Below are 12,316 nucleotides of genomic sequence, written 5' to 3' on the forward strand. Positions count from 1 at the left end.
ATAATAATAATAATAATAATAATATATTTATAAAAAAAAGTTAATTACGGGGGTGGGTTTTTTTATGTGAATTCTTATTTTATTTAAAGTTTAATGAAAGAGGAAAAAAAACTTATATTTATGTTGTAACAAGAAGTTCATGATGTAACGATCATGTTCATAGTGTGTACGTAATAAACTTTATCCTTCTATAATCTCAGTCATTATTATACAGTAAACTTTAATGATTATGTAACTTTATTAAAAATAGTTATCAATATTCAAAATGATGTCGTAAAGTTAATGCAAATCTTATATTGATATCGTCCAATTAAATTTGAAAGTTAATTTTTTACTGATTGTCAATGTTTTTATGCAACAATATATTTACACTAAGGGTCAAACTTACCATTCACGAGATTCAAAATTAATGACATCTCACTTACAAGTGAAGAAAAATATTAATAGACTACAGTACGAAGTAGTTTTCTTGTCAATTTGAATATGTCATTTAAATAAGAAATTTGTTTAATAATTCAGATTTAAGTGTATTATCTTTATAAAGTATAAATGTGCGAAAATAAACATGCTCATGCGCATATAAGATGTTTTTTTTTTTTTTTTTAAATCACGGGCGCTACGTGCCTCTAAAATTGTGTTGCGTTAGTTGTTTACCATTGTTAGGTATAGACATTAATAGTGTCACTATAGTTATTGTGGTTGTGAATTTAACATATTGTTTTAAGTTACAAACAAACTTGCAAGTGGTCCTCTACCAAAGTGATAGAGAGGAGTGTTGCCCTTGCACCATGGCGTGGGTTCGAACCCCATCGATCCCTAATCTAACACCTAATCTAACAAATCTATACAAAAAAAAAAAAAAAAAAAACCTACAAACAAACACACCAAAACCTAGTCGTTCAAATAGTATTCCTCCACAGTTTGGACAGGTTTTCAAGTTTGACTCGTTTATCGATCGCTTGATAAAAATAGATAAATAAATAAAGCCACAAAAATTTTCCTTTATGTCCGAATGCTACTGCCAGTTTTCAATTATAAATATCATCAGTATTCTTTTTATGCACTCTCTCTATCTAATCGGTAAAGGGTTTCATTTATAAACACGACCTAATCAAATTGAAGAGAGTATCAATAAGACAAACTTTAAGTGCTTTTAGATTACTAATCAAATGACTGCAAGGAAAAAATTGAAAACCATATATATATATATATATATATATATATATTGTGGATGTAAATTTCCGTTATAATCAAATGACTGCAAGGAAAAAATTGAAAACCATATATATATATATATTGTGGATGTAAATTTCCGATATATTCTCCTTTGACGAAAATGCACCTGTAAAATAATAACACCTAAGATTAAGGCCAAAAGCCTCGTGCGCCTATGATGAATGGGGGGCTTTGGCCGAAGAATCTCCGATGCCAAAATTAGAATTTTGAAAAGAATGTATTTAAGAGTCTGTGGGTAGCAAATGACTTAAGTGGGGTATTTATAGGAGGATGGCCGGCCATATATGGTGTAATTAGGTGAATAATTGTAAGATATTATACATTAACATGACAATTATTCCTAAATTAAATAGAAAGTTTTGGGAATTACCTTTTGAATAAAATCAGTAAAGGATTGATGAGGAGTGATGAGAGGGATTTGAATAAATACCATATTGATCACCTTTGACTCTTCTTTGATTGAGCCGTTATTGTCCGTTGCATGCGCGTGGAAATCCAGGTGTTCCTTGAGGATAATCTTGTCTTTTTAACCCAAAAGTCCACATGTCACCTCCATGATTTTTTGGATTATTTTTGGCTCCACAAATGCCCACCAAAGCCTATTTAAGCCTACCTTAAGTAAGGGACTAAATCAACTTTGGAGGGAATTATTTAACCCTACAAGAAAGAAAGAAAGCTAGAGGATATTTTGTTCCCCCTCCTTTAGCATTCTTCTTCGCTTATCCATGCAAAGAACCGTCTTCCATTGATTTCTTTGTCTTCTATGTGCCGCACCAGGGTAAGAAAAAGTTAATTTTCTTTGTCTTCTTTTTAGGTGGTGCTGCCGTAGAGCAGTCGTTGGGGTAGTACGGCACGTCGACTGGCAGAGGCCAAAAGTCGGCTCAGTATGGGCTTAGAAGATGGTGTGGCAGGGGCCACAACTTGGGCTGCTCAGCTTGGCTGGAGCCAAGGGCAACTGTGTGGCTGGGGTCGCGACTTGAGGCACTGAGGCGCAGTACTGGGCGAGCCGAATAACTCAAGCCCTTTAGGTTCTTGGACCTGATGCGGGCCAAGCAGGCAATTAAGAGGAATGAAGAGGTCGTGGGCCTCCTGAGCTGCTGGAATGATAGGCATGTAGGCCCTTTGCCTACTGGTCCGAGAGAGTAATAAGGAAAAAACCAACTTGGGTTGAGCTAATTTGCTATTTGGTTGAGCCAAGAAAGCTAGGCTGCCAAGTCTAGCTTGTGGGCAGCTGAGGTTTCGTCATAAACTGTTTGATCTTTAAGTTGCTCCGTGCTACTATCTGATTTACTAATTTTCTTGTTCTGTCAATGTAAATTCAGAATTTGGCTCAACTTCCAAGACTTATCCAGATATAAAGAAAGTGCACATTGTTTTAGGTATCCCAGATGAATATCATGAATGACGTTGGCTGCTTAGTCCTCTTTACCAGGAAGAAGGTGTGCTGCCCTCGAGAGAGGAGATAAAATGGATTAAGGCTGAAGCATTGGCTCGTCCGATCACTGTCGTGAAGCCTACTATGAATGAAGATGGAAAGAAGAAATCTTCCCCACCAGCTCAAGAGATGCCGGTTGAGAAAAAACTGAAGATTTCTTCCGTTGCTCGTGAAGGTCCGCCTACTGTTGAGAAGCTTATGACTGACTTGACTTTTTTCGAAGGGGAAGAAAAATAAGGTTGATAGATCTGACCCTATGACGTTTTCCATGCCGAAGATGACAAGTATGATTGCTGATAGGATTGCTCAGCGTAGATGTTCCACCGTGCCCTCAGAGCCGAAGTCTGTATTAAGACGTCTGCTAAGAGCTAAGTTTGGTTCTCATTTGGAGAGGTTTGCTACTACGAAGATTGATAAGGTGGACTCTGCTACTAAAGTGGGGTTGGGCCTATTCCTTTTGCTGCTGAGACTGGTTCGCCTGCTAAGAAAGAGGAAACTGCTCGGCTGGGCAGTTGTGAGAAATCCACCAAGCTTGTTTCTGGAGAGTCTGCTGATATATGTGCACTTTTGAAGCTTGATCTTCTTAAATACATGAACGCGTGTGCTAAACTTGTTGATGGCATTAGAAGGGTTGTTTGCCTAAGTTCCTTTACGAAGAATACGACCCAATATAGGAGGACTGTTATACTTGCCATAATGCAATTCTAGCAGCCAAGTCTATGCTAGCTAAGGTTTATTCTTCTGCCGAAAAGATAAAAAAATTGGAGTCTAAGCTCGTCACTTTGAAGGGGTTCGATATCTCTATCCACACTTCTCTACATCTTGAGACCGCTCGCCAGGAGATCGTTGACTTGAACTAAGCTTGACACAATTCAAGTTAAGTTTGAAAGTGTAGAGAGGGAGATTAGTCGTTAGATACCTCATATTTAAAATCTTGAACGTGTCGTTTCCTGGTTTCGTTCTGTTACCTTCGGAAAGGATGAAGAGTTGATTACTTCTTATAATCAAGTAATCCACTTCCAGAAGATTGCCAATAAGCTTAAACCCAAGTGTTGAAACTCTAAGGTGTGCTGAAAATAAACGAAAATCTAAAGAAAGAAGTGGATGAGTTGCAGCGTGCCCGTGTTGGTCTGCTTGAGGATAATGAGTAACTAAAAAGTGAGAAGGTTGGACTCAAGGCTTCACTTGTTCAATGTCAGGCCAATTTCTAGAAGTTGGGTTATGTAGATCATCTTTTTCAGTAAGGCATCTGACTTTGAGTTTGTTGGGAAAAACTTCGCGACCTTCTCTATTAATCCAAAAGACTTGCTTGCCATTACTTTCGAGGCTTCCATTGGTGAAGTAGTCGGAGAAGTTGGTGCTCAAGCTGGGGCAGTCGGGGGTAAAACACATGATAATACCATTGCTGAAAGTGTGGCAGCTGCTGAAGGTGTGGCGACCGAGTAGTCGTGGGATGTCCAAGCTGCTGAAAAGTAGTCTTCTAGGTAACCTTTAGGATTTTCTTTATTTTCCTTGTTGCTTTTTGCTTTGCTTGAACTCCATCAACCTTTGCTATTTGTTTATCAATTTTTCCAGAAAAATTGATAAACTTGTTTCCTTCGCTTCATTTGTTTACACCTAACCTTTGACCTCTAAACTAGCAGCAGGTGTGCTGTTTTTCTATTAAGCAGACAAGCCCACGTAGCATACGTAGCCATAGGTTTTGGAGTATAACCTTTGCAAAGCAATTAGCTATAAGGTTGGCAGCCGAACGCCTTACTTACAAAATAAAACAAGTTCGTGTGAACATTTGGGTGTTAGTTTTGGCTTTCTTCAATCCTTTGAGCTGTATGGCCTACATGACAACATATTAAAGATTTATGGGGCATGAAATTCGCTAAAATTCAGTATCAAAAGTATGTGGTTGTATGGAATTTCGTAGGCAAAGGTCCGAGAGAACACCTTGCACTTTATGTAACCAATTCCGTGGGTTGCGTAGCAAGTACCACAACACTTTAGGAATCAGTGTAGATCTGAGTGATCATTCGGCGCTTGGCAGAGATAAAGCTTATTGACATCATAGCATGTCGGCAGTGGATAGAGCTTCATATATGCACGCTAATTGTTAACCTTTCATAAAAATGTGTGGTTGTATAAGTTTAATACGGCTTACTACTCGAAGGGCAAGCCGTAGGCAGTCTTCTAGAAACCATAGTCTACCTTAGTGCACTCGGTAACAACTTTAGGGTTCCAAGGCAGCCGTCTATATGGCGTACTACGTAATGTGCCTTCTCCGTCTCTAAGGCCCAATTCCCCGAGAATTAGGCTAAAGACCAAAAATCTTTTAGTTAGCTAAGCCTTCAAAAAGACCATTGTATCTAATTTTAGGGATCTCCCTGCAGGTCATCGTGTTCCTAGTTACATCATGACAGCCTTACCCATCCACGTTTGGATATTCGGAGTGTATAGTTTACCTTCTTACATCGAAAAGCAGTACCATATGGGTGTTAGGGAATTAGTTTACCCGCTCACATTAGAAAGCAAACCCAGATGGGTGTTGGGGAATTAGTTCACCCTTTCACACTAGAAAGCATAGTTGGTCCCCAAGGGGTACAGTTCCTACGATAAGTCCCAGAAATGGCACGATCTTCAATGAGAAGCATAGGTGATCAGTTTTTGTAGGCATACAGTCAAGCTAGGTTTGTGAATGACTTTTTCAATTTTCAAAGAATTGTATCTTTGCTGGAAGGTAGAAACTGCATAACAACTGGATAATCCTAAGCCTGCAAGGTTTTGTTTGTTGAGTTGCTTAAGTTTTTGAACTTTGATAGGCTTAAACAAGATTCATGTGGTGATGACAAAATGTGGGATTCGTCGTTTTGGAGCCTTCTCGTCAGGCGGTAATGATGACTTTTCTTAGGATCAAGTTTTGGGCTAGAACTGCTAGATTCGTCATCTTATTATAGTTAGAGATGAGCTGTTATTGGTAGCATGCGACGCGAATGATAACCTTTTTGTGTTCTTCCTTTGCTAAGTCTAAGTTTATGGCCTCTCTTTTCTGTTCTGCTTAATGGTTGGCAATAAAGTGTTGATGCTCAACACGATGACATTCAGATGGATCATTATTTCTGAACCGAATGTCAATGAAAAAGGAGTTTCACCGGTTGCTCGTTGTTTGGTGGTGTGATACGCCCATGAAACACCAGGAAATTCGTCTGGCCACTTTCTATTTTTGCTTGATAGGGATTTCTTGAGGTAGTTGAGGGTTGTCTTATTAGATGTCTCGGCCTACCCGCTGTCTTAAGGATACCTCGGTGTAGACATATGCTGCTTGATGCCATATTTCTAGAAAAACTTCGCCAAATCTTTGCCTATGAATTGCAGGCCATTGTCTATGACGATATCTTGAGGGATGTTGGACCGGCTGATAACATTCATCCATATAAAACGCTCTATGTCTATTTGAGTTATGATTGTCATAGGTTTTGCTTCTACCCATTTGGTGAAGTAGTCAATTGCCATGATCATCATGCCTCTGCCTCTAGTAGCGGGCGATGTAGGCCTTACCAGGTCGATTGCTTACTGCATGAAAGGCCATGAACTCATCTGCGAGTGTAGTTCGCTGGCAGGCAGTACTGGTACCACCTTATAGCGTTGGCAGTTGTCGTACTTTTGCATTAACTCCTTAATGTCTTTATGTATAGTAATCCAGTAGTAACCTGCGTTAAGAGCCTTTTGTGCTAATGATCGGCCTCCATAGTGATTTCCATAAACACCTTCATGGATTGAAGTTAGAACCTTTAAGTCATCGAGGTGCGCTAGGTAACAGAGATGTTGTCCACTGTAGGATCTTTGGACGAGAATGTCGTTCCACATGTAGTAGCATGCTGCCTTCGTTTGGACTTTTCTAGACTCCAATCTTTATTTGGGGAGTATGCCATTGACCAAGTAGTCTATAATGGAATCTTGCTAGTTCAGAGTTGAACTAACATGTGACACCTCGGCTATTGGCTCTGCCTCTATGCTTAGTTTGTCCAGATACTTCATTAGAATATAACATTTGAGTGGATGGTCCAGGGCGGAACTTAGGCCGGTTAGCGCGTCTGCGTGGGCATTGTCTGCCAGCAAAACTTGAGTGAAGTGTAAGTCTGAAATGCCTCAAGTTGTCTTTGTACCCTTCCTAGATACTACGTCATTCTTGGATGTTTTGTTGTGTACTCCCTAATAGTCTGGCTGGTGATTAGCTGAGAATCGGAATGAATTGCGAGCTTTTTCATTGCCAAGTTTTTCGTCATCTGAAAGCATGCTGGTAAAGCCTCGTATTCTGCTTTGAAGTCTAAAGAGCCGCAGACATAATCGGCATGGTGAAGAGCTACGAAGCTTGAGTCGGCGTGGCGAAGAGCCACGGAGTATGATTCTTATAATCGGGAACCGTGATGTAAGATAGGCATGGCAGGGAGTCGCGTTACGTGCAACAAAAGACGATGCTTAATTACCGGTATTGGGCCACTCTACAGTTGAGTTACAGAGCAAGGGTTAGTTGGGGCCGTGTGACAATCAGCATGAGGTGATGCTCTACTGTAGGTACAGGTTACTTCTATGTAGAATCTTCTGGGGTGATGAGGACAAAACTTACTTCCGAGTGCATATTTTTGTGTTCGTCTGCCCTTGGCACGCCTTTCGAGCTGAGTTAATGCGTTTGTCAGAAAACTTTGTGTCATCCAGTGTCTGTGCCTTTATCGTCGCGCATCTGGATTGGGCGAAATAAGACGTTATGAGGATGGCTACGTTCATCTGAAGGTATGACTTGAGCTTCTAGGTTGCAACAATTGTCACCAAAGTTAGCTTTTGAATTTCTGGTAGCTAGTTTCCACATTGAAGACAACTTTTGAACTATGGAATACAGGTAGTCAATCCCCCAGCTCTTCTTGTATGAGGGTAGAGCTTATTGCTGCTTTAGATACCGTCAAGCATGTAAATAAGTTTTCCGTTGCTTCCGGCTTGGATAGTAAGGAGGTGATGTCAGGTACCTCTTCAACTCCTTGAATGCTTTCATGCACTCACTTCATATTCATCTTGATGGTCATTTTCCATTGAGTCACGAAAAAGGCTTATGTCGATCGGTGGATCGCAAGGGCAAATGGTTGAGTGCGGCTATTAGTCTGGTCAGACCTTGGATGTGCATTCGGCTAGGTTGGGTTTCGTTACCTCCACGAAGTTACTGATGTGGCCTGACCACTGCTTAAGGTCAAGAAATATGTGCTCGGCGTCTTCTTGGTTCAGGTAGAGTTGTCAATATGCACTTCAATAGCCTCTACTGGGGTATAGGACTTCTTTTCAACTCCTTTAGAACTTGTACAGTGTATCGTCAGGATGCGGCCTAGTTTGACTTAACTTCTCTGATTCCTCATCCCGAGATGCGGAATCAGATTTTTTGCTACTCAACAGAGGTTACCGCGCCTAATCTCATTAGTCAGTGTCAACCTAAAATCTTGTTAAAGAGAGACGAGTCGCTAAATATTGTGAACGTTTGCTTTGAGACCATTGGTGGTGTTATTAAGTCAAGCGTTATTTTGTCGATGGCAGTCGAGGTGTGACCATTAAATCCGGTAAGTGGGGTATTTATAAGAAGGTGGCCGACATATATGGTGTAATTGGGTGAATAATTGCAAAATAATATGTGAAATAATATCTTGCAATTAACATAACAATTATTCCTAAATTAAATAGAAAGTTTTGAGAGTTACCTTTTGAATAAAATCAATAACAGATTGATGAGGAATGATGAGAGAGATTTGAATAAATACCATATTGATCACCTTTGACTCTTCCTTGACTGAGCTGTTATTGTCCGTTGCATGCCACGTGAGAATCCCAATGTGCCTCGAGGGTAATCTTGTCTTTTTAACCCCAAAAGTCCACATGTCACCTCTATGATATTTTATGTGAACACATCATATATTCAGCATTTGTTATCAAGCACAACCCTAGCAAGAGTTTTGTTTAAGTATACATATACATGGATAAAGTTTAGTGAATTTATACCGTATATATGTCTAGGTTTGGAAATTCCAATTTTGGTACTGTTAAAAACTAAAAATGAGCTATATATCAAGTAAATACTAAAAATTAATCATTTCAAAAATTAAAAATTCATCACTTCAACTAATTTTTTAATAGATAATTATATTGGAGTCACTTCTCTAGTGTAGGTATATTTGAGCTTTCATGACCCCAATGCGACTAAAGAGATAAAGATTTTTAAAAAAAAAAATCACTTTATAATCGGATGGTATAATTAGGGGTGGAATTTTTTACCAAATTACCATACCAACCGTACCATACCAAAGTTGTGCCAAAAAATTTGTACCATTGGTAATAGTACGGTATTTGTACCATACCATACATTTTCGGTACGGTAATGGTATTCAAAACCATTACCGGTGGTATACCGTACCGTACCACTAATATTAATATTATATCATTTATTTATTCATTTATATATATAATTAGGTATTATTATCATTATATATGCACTTTATATTTTTTTCTAGTCATTTATTCAATCATCTCACCCTCTAAGCTCTAACCTCTACTTTCCCAATAAAAAACCTAAGCATTCTTGCGCTGCAACTCTTCATCTTTTCACTCATCTAGCCATCGGCTTCATCAATGTTGCTCCCGTTCCGACAACTCTCTCTCTCTCTTCACAGTCCATCTCATCTTCTTCTTCATCAAATTAGGATGTCTTTCTCCCTAGCTTCATCTATCAAGTTAATTTTTGTACAATTTTAAAGAATGTAGAGATGGAATTTACTATTTTTTTTAAGGATGTTGGGTTCTTTCAGCAATTCTTCCATCTATTTTGTGACATCCCGTCCCGGGATTATTAGAACGCACGTGTGAAATTACATAATTGCCCCTAGTTCGTTTTGTCACGTTATGGGTTGTTTTGTGTGGTGTGGCATGTGTTGGACCACACACACACTCCCACACACAGACACTGTCCCTCTCTCTCTCTCTTTCTGTCTTCTCTCTGTCTCTCCCGTGCTCCCTTCCTCCCTTCTCCATTGAAACTGTACGGACAAACCCCAAAACCCCTCAAACCTTAGCAGATCGAGGGAACCAAGTACACCATCAAGCTCGTGAGGCTGAGAGGAGTCTAGTGGTACCATTTTCAGGTAAGAAAACTACCATTTTCACGTCATTTCGAAGTGGTCCGAATTGTGTACTGTTCATGCAAATTTAATCTAGTTAGCTTTTGGACTTTTGAAGCTTGTAGATGTGTTGGTGAAGTCCCAAGGAGCTTGGGAGTGCATCGTTGGACGGATTTGGACGTCGGAACCAAGAACTGTAAGTTTGGCCGAATTTTCATGTTTTTGAAAAGTTTGGTTCCGTTGTTTTTAGGCTCTAAAACTAGTCCAACGTGGTAGATGAGGTTTAGGGCTTCATTTTGGTATAAAATACGTGAAAAATGGATGAAAAACGACGGAGAATAGTGAGTTTTAAACTTTCCCAGTTTTTCCGATGGCCGGAGTCCGGCGAGGGTAGATCGGAGAAGAAAGGAGAATATTCCGTTAAGTTTAACGGAATATTCCTAACGGCAGTGACGGCGTCAGTTAGGTTTAACGGAATATTCCGTCAGTTTAACGGAATATTCCTGACGGCGTCAGTTGACACCGTCAGTGTGCATGGCACGTGGCCGCGCGTGGGGGGCGCGTAGGTCCATGCCTTGGCCGGCGCGTGGGGGCGCGTGCGGCGGAGGAAAATTATTCGAAAAATATGGTTGTGATCCTGAGGTTGTGTAGAGCACGTTGGTATATTGAATTGTCCATTTTGAGCAATGTATGAGAAGTTATTACGAGAAGTTGGTTATGTGCTTTAAAGTTAACGTTTTTATAGCTATTTCGCATATAGGTGACACGTACCCCGAGGACGAATGTGCACACGCGAGGCAGGGGGGCTACGACCCTTCTACATACCAGTGAGTGGGCTTTTGTTTTCCGTATATACCTATATACATTTATATTCCCAGAAAGTAGATAAAAGAGTTGATTGTTTTATGCCATGCATATTATTATTATCGTTTATGCATCATCACATGCATTAGTAGTGGCATATAAATACATATGCATATTGGGTGCTGTGGATGCACAGGTAAGTGCCAGGTAAGCGTTATTCACGTTTATGTTTCAGTAGTGGATTGAGATAGTTAGAGAACTCATAACCTGCACCCCCGGTGTTAATGCTCCCGCCCGTGGCCAGGGCACAGTCCTTCACGTGATGTTCACCTCCCGCACCTTATACTCACCTTGGATTCAAGGTAGGTGCACAGGCCTGTCGTACAGACCACTTTAGGTGGTTCCGACTCGTAGGTGACCCGCGATTATTCGCCCAGCCTTCACGTGATCGTAGCACTTATTTACACCCAGGCCTGTCGTACAGACCACTTTAGGTGGTTCCGACTCGTGGGCAGGTTCAGATATTGAGATTGAGATTTGAGCTCTATATGCAGCCGTACAGGTCACGTTAGGTGACTCCGGCTGCCAGATTACATGATATTGATATGATTATACCTGGGCACTTGCATATCTTTATGAGACGTCGGCATGGCATATTATTGAGCACATGGCATATATTTGAGCATGTTTAGCACATGTATTATGCGTATATATATTTTCTGGGAAGTATACAGGTTTTACGGCGAGGGGTTAGAAAGTATTTTATAAATGGTTTTCGAAAGCTTTGTTTTTGCCCACTCACGCTTTTGTTTTGCGCCCCTCCAGGTTCTAGTTGAGTAGCAGTTTCGGTGGTCTCCCAGAGGATTCTTCCGGCTTTTCTGACAGACACTCACCATTGTAGGGTCACCTTCGGGTGTACTATTGTTGAAATTTCGTTTGGACTGCTATAGACCTGCTCTGAATTTATATTTCACTTGTGCTAGCACTTGTTCTAGGACTTTGTATGCTAGTTTTTAATTATTCGTACTTTTATATTACTACTTTATTAGCTTCCGCACGTGCACATGGCTACGTCACCTTCGTGTGACGGCCAGCACGCTCCGATCTCGGTCGGGGTGTGTCATATTTACTTCTTGTTTCTTAAATGAATCTTTATAAAATTCTCATAATTAAATAAAAAAGTTTTAGAAACCCAAAGAGAGTGGCCAAAACACATTTGGGGCTTGAATTGGGTTGAAAAGAAAAAAAAAATCAAATTTTGGCCTAAAAGAATGGCCCAAAACAAAGTGGTAATTATCATTACCATATCATGTCAACTAAACTATTTGGCATACCGAAATTTGGTATACCAAAAGTTTAGCACGGTAATGATAATAGATTTTGTCATACTAAAAGTTTGGTATGGTAATTAGTACATGGGATTACCGTACCAATACCACCCCTAGGTATAACTATAAGGGAATATGAAGCGCAGGACCTTCATGAAAAGATCGATCTATTTTCTACTGCTTTATTCAAAAGGTCCAACTTCCTCATCAGTTTATTATGAAATTAATTTTCACGGTCTACGTGCAAATGCACCAATTTTGTTTTAATAATACAGAAGGAAATACCATCGATCCCACCTACCAATAAACACTGGAGCAGTTATGAAACTTCTTTGAAAATACCTAAAATTATTTATACATATATTTAAAAGCCGGCT

The sequence above is a fragment of the Pyrus communis genome, chromosome 12 (assembly GCF_041283825.1).
Source record: "Pyrus communis isolate YQ-2024b chromosome 12, ASM4128382v1, whole genome shotgun sequence".
NCBI lineage: Eukaryota > Viridiplantae > Streptophyta > Magnoliopsida > Rosales > Rosaceae > Pyrus > Pyrus communis.